Genomic DNA, 16,259 nt, shown 5'->3' on the forward strand with positions numbered 1-16,259 from the left:
AGCCAGCATCCGCGCATGCATGCATATGCAGGGCGTGTCCAACGCGTCGCGACTATTCCACGTAGCGAGATACATGGTGAAAAATTATCGCCGACGAGTGATCGCAACAATTGTCCAGATACGTGTGTGTGCGCACACTTGGGAGAATTAACCTTGCAAGACGCGTAACAGCTGAATCGGAAGGCGACACTGATCGACTCGTGTAACGTGATTCAATGTACGCTATCGCTCAAAGGTACACGGTATATGGACGTTCCTTTCATCACAATGTAATTTGGTTACAAAATCACAGATAGAAAGATTCAAGACGATTTTATATTTTATTAATGCTGAAATATGTATTATCGTATCAGGATAAAATATTGTTTTATCTGCCATTCGCGGAGAGACGCGATCTCAAGGAGCGCGTCAACGGGAGTCGTAAATTCCCGTTACGATATACAATCGACGCCACGAAACTGATCGATCCTCTATTTCGTTTAGGATAATAGAGGTGATTGAATTAACTATAACGCTGAGGTAACAGGTTATAATGTACTTTTTATTCCAACAACAATTGTAGACAATATGATTACGCTCGTTGCGTATATACAGGATGGTTGGTAACTGGCGGTACAAGTGGATAGGGGGTGATTCTACGCGAAAAAAGAAGTCGAAAATATAGAATAAAAATTTTTCGTTTGAGACTTTGTTTTCGAGAAAATCGACTTTGAATTTTCGCTCGGTACGCGTGCACTTTATCACGTCTCGTTATAACGGATCTCACTGTAGATCGTTGTCTCGATTGACGTTATTTTTTTAATTTTTAAGATTTTAAAATTTTTAAATTTTTATTCTATATTTTCGACTTCTTTTTTCGCGTAGAATCACCCCCTTTCCACTTGTACCACCAGTTACCAACCACCCTGTATATACGTTAATTAGATATATGTTAAAGTTGCGAACCCAGTGCAGAGATGTTGACTGAGTTAAAAGTAGTGAACACAGTGCAGAGATGTTGACTGGTGTGTAGTCGTAGATCCAGTGAAGTTCAATGACGATGCTGTCGCAGAGGAAGACTCTTGCTGGGTGTTTGTCGCCCCACCACCGGTTGCTTGCGGGTAAAAATCGCGGGAGACATGGGAAAACCCACGTTTCCCCACTTTTTACCTGATGGAGCAATAACCGTAAGGAACATTTTGACTCTAAGGTGTTTTATACTACTTAACGGCCTCTACGGTCAAATCGAAATGCTTAGTTTTGCGACAGTTCCTTATGATTATTACAGTCCAATTAATTATGTTGACGTAGCGAGTGGCCGCCTCGACCAAGGGATAGATCCCGGGCTACCGAAAGAGTCACTGGACGAAACAAATATACTTTCAGAAATCAATATACGACGAAAGAATTAACATTCTTTTATTTGGATGAATTTTACAATCAATTCTTATTGAGAATTATAAGTAAATTTCTCTGGCGTGGTACTATGTCGCGTTTAATAAGTGTTTGTCTTGTGTTTGATTCTGGTTGAATCTAGTGCTTAAAACTAAAGGGTAATTTTAGCCTGCGGATCTGATCCGACGTGTCAAGTAATTGAGTAGCTAGTGGGTTTTGGTGGTTATTAACTCTTATGTTATATCTATTACAAGAATTAGCATTGGAGTTGCAATACGATGCAGTTTTGTCATTTAATATATTCGTTACCTTCAGCTTGTTTGGAGAAACGGAGAAATTTGTTTACAAATTGTTTGTTTATCCTAAACAATTTTGGTTTAAAACGTGTTAATACTTCGACAAATTGTGCATTTAATTGTAATATATTATCGATAAGATTTTAAATAAAGAAATTATAATTCATATGATGTTAGAACGGATAGAATCTCTGCTATCTAGCATTACTTCGCATTTTATAAATAAAGATGACCGACGATAGCGCTAGTCATTAAGTCTTAGACGAGTTATTTTCCCAATCACGTTCAGTCACTGACAGAACTTTCCATGATATGCTGCAATAGCTCAAACGAACTGCGGTAGGTTGTTTCATAACATCATCAAGAGACGCTCAGCATGTGGTCCATGCTGCTTTGATAACGTTTGCGTAACGCTTCTTAATTACTTCTACTTCGGTCGATTGATCACCCACATTTTTTTCTTCATTCTTGAAATGAGCTATTTCATATTAGCAGCGATTAAAGCAAGTTATGCATTACCAAGGGGAATTGCAGCATTTTTCACATTAAGAACTTACAAGCATAAGTTGCTTCCTCTTCTGCTGCTGATTCTTTCGATTTATATATTTTCAATTTATGAAATTTTTTAATTTTCCAATTCTCGCGTTCCTAAATATTCGTATTTAAAATTTTACGAATCTTCCATACTTTATGGAAAATTTCACAAATGTCAGAATTCCAATGTTCCAAAATTTCAAATTTTCTATTTAACAAGATTCTAAACTTCCAAACCCTCAACACCTCAAATATCAAATTCTCAAACCTGAAAATTCAATAAAAAACCATACGAACTTCGTAACTAAAATTTGACAAAACTTTGTATCGAAATATCAAAAAATCAACAAATAAATTTCAAGAATTTGGCACTTACATCACCGTACGTATTACGATTCGATACAGAACGATTCTTATGTGGAGCAAGTGCGCCGCGTTAGACACACCCTGTGCGACGCGTGTGAGCGTGCACGCTAAAAACCGCACGCTAGCCCGCAACGTTGAAAAGATCAGCCTAGTCTGTTCGAGGGAAATCTCCGGTATGCAGGGCCCACACCTCCTCAGCATTGCACCCACAAGGCTGACCTACACGCGAACGCGCAGCCAGGCGTGTTGTGCACCACGAGCCACGAGCTCTCGTATCCCGTTTCCATCGAAAGTTCACACTAATGGCATTTGCTGTACGCCCGTACCGACGTACGTCGGGATTATTACGATTTATTAGCTCACCTATCACGGCCCTGTTCGCGGTTCTGTATTGCGATCCGATTAGGGATTATTTCGGTTTCGGTGAATGAATTCGATCGAGCTCCAGAGAACGCGACTCGCTATCCCCAGTGAATGAAATTGCAATCGTAGTTGTCTTAAACCTACCGATTATTTTTCATACTTTTTGCGTCAATTTTAGTGAATCGATAAAAAACCAGGTAGCAGATTTATGATAAAAAAAAAAAGAGAATGTTCGGAGTTAGATGTTAGAAGAGGGAATAATAAATTATTAGAATTTGTTTTATTTTTCCTTCTATATTTTTCCATGTTCTATTTTCCTTTCTTTAAATTCGGTTTTATTGTTTTTTTCAATATGCACTGCTTTCGCCATATAAAAATAAAAATTCGTATTTACACAACCCATCGACGTCAAAAAGATTTACAGATCTGTCTAACAACTACATACGTTACACAATTAAATCGTTTCTTATCGCAATGTAGAATAACTTTATAATTAACGATCAATGGGAAGATTGATATCAAAGCTGTACCGAATGTACCTCGCCTAATTATGAGATAATCCAAATATGTATGTCCAAGACTAAAGAACGCGCGGTGTTAGGGAAAATGAGAGAGGCGAGTTTCCCAGGCTCGATCGCGAATCCGCGGCGAGAAAAGGCTGACGAAGCCGGAGCGAGACGAATCTTACTCGCATCTCTTAGGGCTATCAACGGTACACCGTAGCAGGATGTTACACGAGTGCTGGTTTCGTCCAGAAACACAAAAGGGAGGAAGAAAGATGCAAAAGCTGCAGCGAGCATTATGCGATCTCTTGCGGAAGGTTTCCGTGATGGCATACCGTGGCGTAGAACAACAACACAGTATCGTGCGGCTTGAGAGTCAGCGCTAGCTCTCCAGATATCAATAAATAACCTATCTGGCAATATTATCTCAACGGTTTTATACCTCGTGGAACGGGGAATGCGATCCAATTCTTACGTGCACTCCTGACTCCTTTTCCTTAACCAAGCGTCACAATCAACTGACCTCTGTCAGTGGAGGTGTGAATGATACGCTTACCATGAGGCAAAGCATGTTACTTTCCTCCTTTTTTGTATCTTTCAATTTAGGTATGGCTTGTAGGTCTTCCCTTTTTCGTTTGTCATGGCTTGTATCGGTATTTCCTTCTCTTTTCTTTTACTTTTTGTGTTTCTTTTTTTTATATTTTTCTCTTCTTTTTTCTCTTTTTTTTTCTTGTTAATTTATTATTAATTTCGTACGGAAACCTTATCCTTCTCCCTTCGTTGTAACTTGCATTTTCTTCTTCCTTAAATTTACTTTAGTTTCCTTTACAGCAAATAACTCGTAAGAACAAGAATTCTTTTAAATTATTTTATTTTCAATATTATCAATTGATCAGTGAAATATTATACAATTATATTAATATGCTCTTAAATTACAAGTAGTAGTATCAATGTGATATACTGTTATTATTATCATTATCGTATAAACTCATCGAAATTTGTATCATTCGTATCTTACATTTAAACACTTACAAATTATTTATTTATACCTCTCGTTTGTCACTCCGTATATTTATTGCTAGATACCACTGATATTGAATAGCAGGAATTAATGAGAAAATACAAATTAGACAGCCGTTCCATAATAAATACACAAGTAGTTACAAGCTTATCGAGTCAATTTCGTCAGCCACTTGATCCTTGTTACTTAAACAAGTACAAATAAAATTCGTGTATTACAGATCTACCGCGTTCTCGAATAACTCGAGAAATTAGCTGAATTTACACGTTGTACGTGAAACGTGGTTTACGAAGGCACTCGTGCTTCTTCGCATGCTTCCTCGACATGGCATGTCTTCCTCGTTGACTATAGAATCGTGGGATGTAATTAACTGCGAGCAAACATGAGATCGTGATAAAATAGATAGATATTCGCCTGCTTTGCAAGAAATGTAGTTTAATGGTTCGAACTTGCGCGTGTAATTCGTTATTAGAAACGTATCATTAATCGCGCATACTGTCAACCATAAACTTATTTTACTTTCGAAATACGCTTTCATCGAACGATCTTTGAGCGGAATAAGTTCGGCCGCCGCTTGCACAAAGGACAGATTCAGCGCGTTTCGTTTAGAAAAAATTAACTCGTATGTTCGTCTTGAAGAACAGAATTTAATTTAAGAGCTTATAATACAAGAGAAGATTCAAAAATATACAGGGTGGTTGGTAACTGGCGGTACAAGCGGAAAGAGGGTGATTCTACGCGAAAAAAGAAGTCGAAAATATGGAATAAAAATTTTTCGTTTGAGGCTTTGTTTTCGAGAAAATCGACTTTGAATTTTCGCTCGGTACGCCTGCACTTTATCACGTCTCGTTATAACGGATCTCACTGTAGATCGTTGTCTCGATTGACGTTATTTTTTTAATTTTTAAGATTTTAAAATTTTTAAATTTTTATTCTATATTTTCGACTTCTTTTTTCGCGTAGAATCACCCCCTTTCCGCTTGTACCACCAGTTACCAACCACCCTGTATATTACATGTAAACGTTCTTCTTAATATCATGAGGCCTAAAAACAGATTCATACAATTAATGACTTCATAGAAGATATCTCGCTGCGTGAGAGTTCTGCAAATTATCACAACGCTATATTGATGATTTCACACGTAGACTTAAAGAAATCCAAATATTCTAAACATCAACGGTGTACAATAACTGTATATCAAATTCTAGTACCTGTTACACATTTGTAGTGGCTCATGGCCGTAGAAAAAGTTTCAAGTTGAAACGGAAAACTCAAAGCTGAGAGATCCATAATATTGTATCTTGGAACACTAACAGTGTTTTGGGTTACAAGGTCTAGGAGCAAAAGAACTTTGAGTAGGTTGTTATTGCTGTTTCTTGTAATCTTCAGCTAGAATTACATAAGAAGGTTAACTTTTTGTGGTAACGTCCGTTGATATAAATGTGTGAACGTGCTGTCTATGAAATTATTATTATTTTTTCTTCGATTGGTATAGTAGCATTGAGCGAGCGACGATTCAAACCGGCATATATTATCTCTGTACTTGTATTTATACTTATTTTAATACATCTGACTATTACAAATTCATCCACTCGTTACTTTGTTAAATACGCCTACGCGTCATAACCACCTCACGTTTATCTACATAAAATATTTTGTTGAGAATTGTGGATCTTTGAAGCCGAAATAATGTTATAGGAACACTAAATTTATACTAAGGATTAATATTAAAATAGTAATATATTTATTTCATGGACGATTCCTTATATATTCATCGATACACACTTGCACGCGTCTCAGCATTTTCTTCTATACCCGACTGTTAACCGACTAACTAGTTTACAGTCATCTGTTTTTTGGGACGCCGTACACACACACACTTCCACACACCGATATTTACATACAAGTATCTCCACTACGCATTCAACCCAGTCCAGCGCAGAAAATTATACATATCTCAACATATTTATTCTACATTCTCGACTTATTTTCGCTCGTAGAAAAACCTGCTGCCGATTCCTAGAAATTAAGCGAAATCGCGTATACGTGACACAAGCTTGATTTTCTCAAAAATAAGGCCACTAACGCACTTTTGTTGTTATCGATTTTCAACTTATTTTGAACCGTAGAATGTTTCTCACCTGTATCACGGATATGAGACCGCGCCGTATATAAACCAAACCTAAACCTAAAAATAAAATCGCGAAGTCCAATACGCGATACTATCGTAAAAATCTTGCACGCTCGCCGCTCACAGCATTCTGAATCAGCTCGACTCGGCTCCGATCTTATTTGGCAAGGCGGATCGCTGTTTGTCACGTCATTATGCCCTGTAACGGTAAACATGGCGCGTATTGGTAAGTTCTCGTAGTTTACGCGCGGCATCCGCGTAAAAACAGTTCGCACAGTTCGAAGGCGTGGAAAGACATCGTGGACACGCGTTGAATATGCAAATAGTGCGCACGAAGATGGTAGCTGGCCGCTTAAAACGGAGTGAGAGGGCGGAGAACGTCACAGAAATTGGAAAGCACGGCAATGTTCGTGCGAACTCGCATCTATATACGATGTAACATGACCACAGAGATACGATTCCGCGTATGAACAGATCGCGCCTACGTAATACACCTACTCCCAAAACCTACGTGGATGAAAGCGGAGAATTTTAAACCGCCTCGGTGCTCTGGAATACGGGCTATTGACAAAAAGACGGCCTCCAAGTTCGAGAAAGTCGCCTCAGTTCTTGTACGGAATGTACACCATGCGATAACTGGGCATATAGAACCTGTTCATACAGTGGCAACACGAAGTATTGGTACATATTCTTATATTATCTCGCCATAATTCTTAACACTTAGCCAAGCGAACGGGGAGATCTTGCCTCTGTGAAGAACATCGCTGCGTGACCGAACGGGGAGATCTCCCTTTTTGACTTTAGCAATGCGTTTTCTTTTTTGTTGTTGTTATTATTAGTTATTGTTTACCTGGAATTGTTCCCAATTAATTGCGCCACTTTTTCTGTTTTTATAAAGTACAGTATACAGGGTGGTTGAAAACTACTGGTACAAGCGGAAAGGGGGTGATTCTACGCGAAAAAAGAAGTCGAAAATATAGAATAAAAATTTTTTTTTTTTTAATTTTTCCATCGAAACAACGATCTACAGTGAGATCCGTTATAACGTACCGCACGCGTACCGAGCGAAAATTCAAAGTCGATTTTCTCGAAAACAAAGCCTCAAACGAAAAATTTTTATTCTATATTTTCGACTTCTTTTTTCGCGTAGAATCACCTCCTTTCCGCTTGTACCATCAGTTACCAACCACCCTGTATAATAAAATACACTAATTTAGTGGTGTTAAAAATGAATTAAAAAGTTACACTATCAGTTAGAACTAAATAAAGTTATAATCGAAAGATACCACACTGTAAAAAGATATTAAAATGCATTATGAATTTTTAATTTCACGTTCACGTCGTGTTATTTATCTTTAGTCATCTTTAATGTTTTCAATTTTACCTATATTTTTGTGTACTTTTAATATATACTTTTAATTTGATGTTTTGTATAAACAATATGTGAAATCGTTAAATGAAATCATTACCGCAAAATATAATTAACCGCTTAATTAATTGTTACACTTCTTTGTTTTTTAAGTAGTAAATATTACTCCTCGATACTTGGAAAAATGTGCGGTGGACACGTATAGCTCGTTGTGGCTTGTGCGGTTGGCTAAGTGTCAACTGTTCCAATTGTATTTTTCAGAAAAACGTAATTAACAAATCCACGTATGTCTGGTATATTGGTATAAATGATACAAATTAATGATATTATGATGATAATTCTACCTAGAAAGCATCAAATATTCAGCTTTTTAAGGTCCTAACTCCATTAATAATATTCAGCTTCAACAACTTTAAACTCAGTTTTCTCAGTTTATAAGCTAATGGAGATAAAACAGTTAAGAACCATAACAACGATCTATCGTTTCGTTAATTAATGACTTATTATAGTACAATGTATATAGACAACACCAAACTTGAAACTGCTTTTCTCATGTTTTTACGTACATTGCTCATACTTTGTACCGATTTCAGATATCTTTTTTTCAAATCTTGAGATACTTTATTTCTAACGCTAGAACTACGGGTCTCTAATATGTACTTAAAGATTCTATATATAAATCATTATGATATTAATTTGAAAAAATTGCAATTTGTCTTGGAGACATTCCGCAATTTCGTACAACGTATTGTATTTATTATTTGATAGCACGTAGATAGTTCTATGGTTAAAAAGTGTATAATGCGCAAAAAGTAGTAAATTGTAAATATTAAAATCGCAATTGCAAATATCTAAACATTATCTGTTTCAACAATATCTATCGAAACAAAGTTTTCAATTCGGGTTATATAGATCTGAAAAAGCAACAATGTTAAGAACAAATCCCTCTTATTATTCTTTAATACAATACACTAATATAGTAATATAGTAAAGTCTCGCGTAATTGCAAATACTAAGAAAAAAAAAGACACGCGAGAAATCTCATGCAACGTGTCACACGAATGACACAGTCTCGAGACCCAAAGAGTGAAATACCTACAAAGTGCACGAGACATGCTATCGATTCGAAAGGATTAAGATCTAAAATGAAAGATTACAAGACTAGAAAGGATTAAAACCTTAATAGGATTAAAACCCACATATCCATATATACCTTCCGTCTATATAAACTTCGACACACGAAACTAATGAGACACGACAAATCAAACCATTACAATCGATACTAAAAAGAGAAATAAGTAACCATCGGTTAGCCAGCACCATTCGTTAATGTCTCTAAAATTGGCATAAGCGTGTCGCCATTCTAGAGAGAAAGGAGGATTATGGGACATACATATAGACAAGATCGAAGAGCATTCATAAAAGGTACGTAAGCTTAGTGTACGCATACGGTGCCGTTCGATATTAGCCCATATATGTATAATTGACCCTAACCAAAGATGGATCACAAGCGCCGGCTATGAAGAAAAGAGCAATTAAGCGCGCCGCGTAACACACTTTCCGAATACGACGCCGAAGGCCTCGTATTCGGAATTGTTTACGCGAGTTTAGTTTCCACAAGGTTCCTGCCCATCTCGAGTCAGGTTGCATCAATGGCCAGGCATTTTATTTAGTGTAAGCAACGGAGGTGGCGATGTCAGGACGCGTCGAGTTGAGAAACGCTGCGCTGACTGCTCCATATCGTTGATCGTAGTTTATGCGAGGCTATAAAAAATCAATTAATTCTAAAAAAAATTTTGCGACGGTTCCGGTCTAGCTTCTGACACGATATGTCCTTAGTTGAAACAGAAAACAAATCAGAACCCTCCTGCGTGAAGGTTACTGAACAAAATTTCACATAGGAGCGTTTTCTGAAGTTTATGGTACAACGTTAATTATTTGACTGACAACTCAATTTACATAGGATCACGTCAGTTACGAATGATTGATAGCGATAATTTCTTAGCAGACTGTATCTATCAAATTAGATGTTTTGATTCCTTCTTTTAATCTATTAATTGTATCTTTCCTGACTCCACAGTGAAAAGAGAAACAAATATCTATTAGAAGAAATCCGTAGTTGTATTCGTGTTTTGGCACGAATGTTATAGAATACTTGTAAGAAGTTTCCGATCCGAATAACGAATCTATAATACTCGCACGATAAATTACAAATTGATCATTTTCAGTATTCTGTTAGTTCTAACATTAATTTAGAAAAAAAGGCAATTGATATCGATTTTGAAGAAAATGATTTGTCGCGTTTTCATTCGTTTCGATTCACTTGTCACGTGTCTTACTTTGCATATAACGAAAGCATTAAATTATATTAATATGTATATTATATATTATATATGTCGGGTTTGTCGGGTTTGTCGAGTTCTTGGGGCGCGTTGCGTATCTTCATTAGGACAAGCCATTGTAATTGTTCAAAGACGTTTATATTTACAGTGATATGTACAAGTGCTGATTTTACAGGGTTTAACAATTAAACGTGATTATATGACACTCTTAAAGTAAAGACAATGTTCATAGGTTTTAACGAATCCACGGTCAATGGAATAACTCTTTGTACAGTTGGATATGTCTTGATACGCCAATGACGTTAGCTGAGACGTACGGTATCTTTCAGACTGACAGACTGACATTGTTAGTAAACTCTCCAAGGTGATCATAAGAATAAAAGACTGACACGATCACACTTGTCAATTGCGTATTGATCGGGGTTATCAACAAAATTTCAGGCGCCGTTTCTAGGCAGACTCGCGTAGAGCCGTTATTGCTCCCGCCTCGGGGCTTGTTTGTTAATACAACGTGTGTCCCTCAATATTGGTACTTCTACTGTTAAGTAAAACGTTCATCCCGTGACCGTGGCTACGTTCGGTGACCATTTGTGTCACCTCGACCCCAAGCCCACCGTTATAATGCTATAATGAACAGCTATAACAAACAGTTTAGACCAAATTATTGGGAATCTTCCCAAAATTCCAAAAGAAAAGCCCGTTATCCCTACATCTCCGACATATATATATATAATATATTAATATTATAGCACTAAATTAAAAACAAAAGAGGAAAGAAGGTCTGTCGATCTAGAAATTCAACGAGATAATATTAAAAGTAAACGTTCGACTAGCGATATTCAATGAAAATAACACGAGGCAATTGAGGATGCAAAGTCCATTGAATACTGCATACAATTACGATAATCAGTGTCGCTATCGCATGCATCTTTAGTCGATTATCGTCATTAGTAACGGTGGAAGGAACAATCAAGAGGATGAAACTGTCGTGGTGAATGACTATCTATCTTCCTCGATACCAAGTTTGTCAGTCCACCTGAAGTCGAGAAGGTCGAGACGACTGGTTATGTAATTAGCTGGGAGAACGTTGTTGGTTAGAACTGGCGTGCTATCGTGTGGGTGGTCCACAAGTAGCTCTGGCAAACGGTGGCACAATACCAGACGTATACATTACATGTCGATACTGCGATCGGCGGTAACCTATTATTCACCGGTTCCTTGCATGCCCGCTGCCTGTATTTTCTGTCTGGCATTCTATACGTGCCGTCTAACGCATGCAAAAAGATCCCCTGGATAAAGTATCAGGCGAAACGGAAACAAAGGAACACGTTTTAACGTATCTCCGCTTTGTTCGAAACGTTTAAAATAACCAGGGCGAAGTGTCAAGGCGAGATAATTACGGCAGATAAGTATGAAACATTAATTGTGACGGCTGAGTTATTCTAGAAGCAGGTTAGAAACGTTTCAAAGAGGTTAGGAAACGTCGTGCTACATCATTTTTAAGAGTTGCTGTACAAATGGAGCATTCGTATAATACGATATTATGCTTCACATTTATGTGCTATTTAACTATTTTGAATTATGATAGATAAATATAGGATAAAATAGCAGCAAAAGATAAGGATTATATGATTCAGGAAATAAAGAGTTGATATGTTAAGTCGAATAGAATAAATAGAAGTAGTAATAGAGAGGGAGAGACGAGAGCGACGAAACCAATTCTCAATCGAGCGCTTTGTTATTTAATTCTTTACGTATATATTTATGTGATTCACATTACACCAAAATCTACGTAATCCAAAAATCACGTGGCCTTTGAGAAAGGAATCCTTTCACCTTCTTTAGCCACAATTAGCTTATCTTGCAATAAAACATTAAATAAATTAATAACAATCAAAGTTTGAATAGATTGTTCCACTTAAAAACTGACATAAATTACTCCACCATTTAGAACTTGTTTCGCCTCGTTCTGTATGGAATTTACAATCCATTCCCACTAAAACGATCACTTTCTACTTGTTTGCCCAGTTCCATTCTGTACCATTTCAACTCATAAACTGCATATACCATAAAGATAAGCAAATACCCATATTTCCAACGGTAATGAACAATCCGATTACATATTCCACTTAATTGCAAGTATTGCAAACAAACAGACCTCGTACAGTTGCCAATTACATTGATCACAAATCAGGGTTACCGAAAGAAACGTGATTCGTTAAATTTATCTGCTTAAACTTTTCAAGTTTGCGACCTTGGCTACTATATCTACTGCACGCGAAACGCATTGAATTCTCGCACGTCCATGGCAACTGGTGCTCGTTGGCTCGCGTTTTTTGCTCGACCTCGGGCTCCACCAGTTTCGCAGAAGAGATTACCCGCGTATTTTGCATACTTCTGGCCGTCCTATCGATTATAACGATCAGCTGCTTAAAGCTTGTCCGGCAGCAAGGTCGCCGCGCAGTTATCCGCGCGGCGACTCACAGTGAGTTTATTAACTCGCGCCGGTATTCCGCGGTGCACTTTGTTATACCCTGGCTGACAACGTAATCTCGCTGCATGTTCGTTCGTTTCGTGATCGGTAGTCCGCAAATAGATCACTTATGTCCCCCGGCCGGCAACATTTTACACGGATCTTCCCGGGACGCTGCAAGGTTTTACTTACTCCATCGTTACAGAGTTTATGGATTGCTAATAAGTGTTTTAACAAGCTTTCACGAGAGGCGAACTTTGGTTCGTTTGTAACGTGATAAACGCTTAATGATAGGGAGGGAAGATTTCTAGTTTGGTCTTTTTTGTTGTAAAATAGTTGGTTGGTGGAAATTAGCTCGTTGATCAGTCAGTGTTAGTTGTTAAGTGTTGCATAATTTGTCGTTGCTGATGTCACAGAGCCATAAATTAGCAATAGAAAAACTAGCGGGGCTTAACGAACATCCTGCAGGCTATCGAAATAACAACGTAGACAATGTCTCAGGGTCAGAAGACAGTAACAGCATGGCCACCTCTGACGTGGGCCCTGACGTCACCCCCTCCATAAGACCCAAACCCATAGTATATAAAACTTCCCAAAATCAAATCTGGACACTCTGTTCTAACATTCTCAATTGTTACTCTGTTGAATTCACATAATAAACTCTGCCAGCTCATCCAGAGTCTGAATTTTTCTTACCTTGCTTGTGAAATGTTTAAATCTACGCGGAATCATTCGAACGACGCGAGGAAACGACCAGTGATTTCTTAATTTCACCACTCCTCGTGTCTCCGACGTAATACTGAAGACATATATTCTTTTTTATTATTTAATTTGTACTTTACAATTTGTCCAGCTGGACATTTGGTGAATTTTTCTAACTTAATTGCTAAATAACATGTGGATGGCTACCCCCAAGGGGATACCATCTTCGAGTTTGACTATTTTATTTCTTTAGTGAGGTCAGTGGGGTGCTTTCTTTTTAGTCTTCTTTTTATGAGAGTGTTGCTCGCTTCAGCAGCCAGCTGGTTTGGATGTGTTTTCGTTCTTCCCTTATATAAATTTCCATATACTCGTCACATTTTATCTATTGGACTTTTGAAGACAAATTAGAGACCGACGAGTTTTTTCGCTGTATCAACGTATTTTCACAATGAATTAAAAATCTTGGAATGATATTCCACCAGAAACTACCTGTCAATATCAAAGAAACTATAGTCTTCAAGATATTAATCCTACGCACAATTGTAATATTCCTAACTGATGCCCGTATCTCAATTTTTATTTGCAACCGTTTCTACTTACACTCGTACGAAATATATGTTCGAATGATTACATCGGTCGATGCAAGAGGACGCAGAGGAATCGGTTAATTCCTAGCGAATGGCTGCATCAACCGATCCAAAGCAAGCGATAACCTCAAATATTCAGCCGAAACAATTTTCTTTTATACTTCCTACATTCTAGAGATAGATAATAGGTGATATATCAAATCATTAGATTCAATCATCAAATACTCATTTATTAACGTTCCTACACAATTAGTTAGATAGATAGATATTTTCTAAGACTCGCATTGGGAGTATGATTTGCAGATCTGTGAACACTGTCTCTAACGTCACAAGATCGCAAAGATACAGTCTAAACCGTTTTGTTCCGCACACGTTAAGTATGTTACACGTAGATTATACTTGCGCATGTTTGACTGAACATAATCGTCTCCTTCTCCGTTGCGCGACCCACTTCGCAAGGTCGTGGGATCAAGTATCCAGGAGACTGGTAACCTGCCGTTGTTCGTTGTGTTCTTGGACAGATCTACGCGGCCCCCTTATCCCAGGGAACTTTATGAACTCCGGCGTTACCTTTGACATCGAGGCGAGAAAGGAATTCAAACGGAACCTTTCGATGCTTAGACCCGCAGAAGTTGATTTGTTTGATTCGATAGGCATCTGTATAATGGAGGTATTATAAAGTCTTGTAAAGTATGGAATTGTCGTGATCAAAGCAGTCTCGCTATTTATAGAGTACCGCAGATGATATTTTAGATAGCATTTAAAAAAAAAACGACGATTTTACAAAATGTGCAAGGGAAACTGTTTCTTTTTCTTCATTTGATAAAATAAAATGGCAATTAACTGAAAAAAGATTTGTAGTATAAGAATCAGCTTAAGCGACGTTGGTCAGACGTAATCATCTCAAATGATGAAACTTGTTTTAATTGCTGGTAATCAAAACAAAAAGGTTATCGATAACCGGAACACTTAAAAATTAATCGCTTGATTTTTTGGAAAATCATTTGTATTTTCGACCAATCGCGGGGAGACGCAATCGCGAGGAGAGACGTCAACGGGAGTCGTAAATTCCCGTTACGATTATAATAATCGACACCACGAGTTGATCGATCCCCTGATTTCCATTAAGATAATAGGGGTGATTCAGTTAGTATAACACTGTGATTCACAGAATTATAAATTATATATTTTTCCACTTAAGTTACACCGTTGCTTATAATATATATCGTCGACAATCAATTAACGTATAGAGACGCGATACACTGGCACAATATTCGTTGAGGATAGAGCAAGGCTCTTAGAGTTTTGCTATAGTTCATTAACCCGTTACTGACATGTTGACTTGACTTTTCTGATGTCGCAGAAGAAGTAAGGTTGGGTGACGATGCTGTGTCGGAGGAAAGTTAGCGATGGGTGTGTCTATCACACAGGCCCATCGGATTTGTTCATGACATTTTTGGTCAGGAAAGTGAGGGCAGTATACATTGCTTCTGATTGGTTAAACGAAGGTTGGTGGACTAGGAAGAGTCTTAGCCGCCCTCGATAGAAAGTTGTTAGTAAGAAGCATCGTACGTGAGAAAACCTAACTTTCCCTTGTCAAGCCGTAGTAGACACTAGTCTTTAGAAAATAATTTGGAAAAACGATATTTGTTGAGTCTGAAGGACCTTAGCTAGAAAATTACTGGGATTTATGATGGGTCCTTAAGACTATTGAGCGACTATTGTCCGACGTAACATCATTGTTTTCCATTTAACCAAAAGCTAACTTTTCTCGACAATTTTCTCCGTAAAATTTGCCAAAATAACTGTTATCTTGACCCCTGCTAATTAGTTGTAAACCAGGTAACATTATTAATAATATTTATACTATATTAATATTACTCAAACGTAAACCGTATTAACAAAATCGCTTCTCATCAATCACGCACATTACGAGAAACCGATTTTGACCGACATCGGTCCATTTTGCTGCGACCGCCCCGTGCCACGATCTCGAGCCAGCAGTGCAGAAACTCGACTGCAGCCGGCACACAAGGACGCCGCGGAGGACCACTTGAACGGGACAAGTACGGTTATTGCGCCACTTGTTCTCCATATTGGAAGTGGACTGAATAACTTTCAGGAGCCGGCCGATTGCGAAAGGCAAACAATCGGGCTGTAACGAGAGACGAAGCCGCCACGATCGACCGCGCAAGGT

General features: G+C 37.9%; 1 protein-coding gene and 1 long non-coding RNA gene across 5 annotated transcripts in view; one reads left to right on the top strand and one right to left on the bottom strand.

Annotated features, from left to right (window-relative positions):
- Positions 1-16,259, bottom strand: part of LOC138189766 (uncharacterized) — a 113,560-nt gene that overhangs the window by 72,992 nt on the left and 24,309 nt on the right. Inside the window, exons 5-6 of one of the 3 annotated variants that reach the window (XR_011176106.1) lie at positions 4,455-4,827; positions 4,345-4,396 (exon numbers count right to left, since the gene is read on the bottom strand). The exons of the other annotated variants lie outside the window; for them this stretch is intronic. This is a non-coding gene — a long non-coding RNA (uncharacterized LOC138189766). Of the gene's footprint in view, positions 1-4,344; positions 4,397-4,454; positions 4,828-16,259 lie in introns of those variants that run through there. 3 annotated transcript variants of the gene reach the window in all.
- Positions 1-16,259, top strand: part of blo (bloated) — a 170,077-nt gene that overhangs the window by 51,327 nt on the left and 102,491 nt on the right. The window lies entirely within an intron of this gene.

Source organism: Bombus flavifrons, chromosome 2 (genome assembly GCF_040668555.2).
Source record: "Bombus flavifrons isolate JBK064 chromosome 2, iyBomFlav1_principal, whole genome shotgun sequence".
NCBI lineage: Eukaryota > Metazoa > Arthropoda > Insecta > Hymenoptera > Apidae > Bombus > Bombus flavifrons.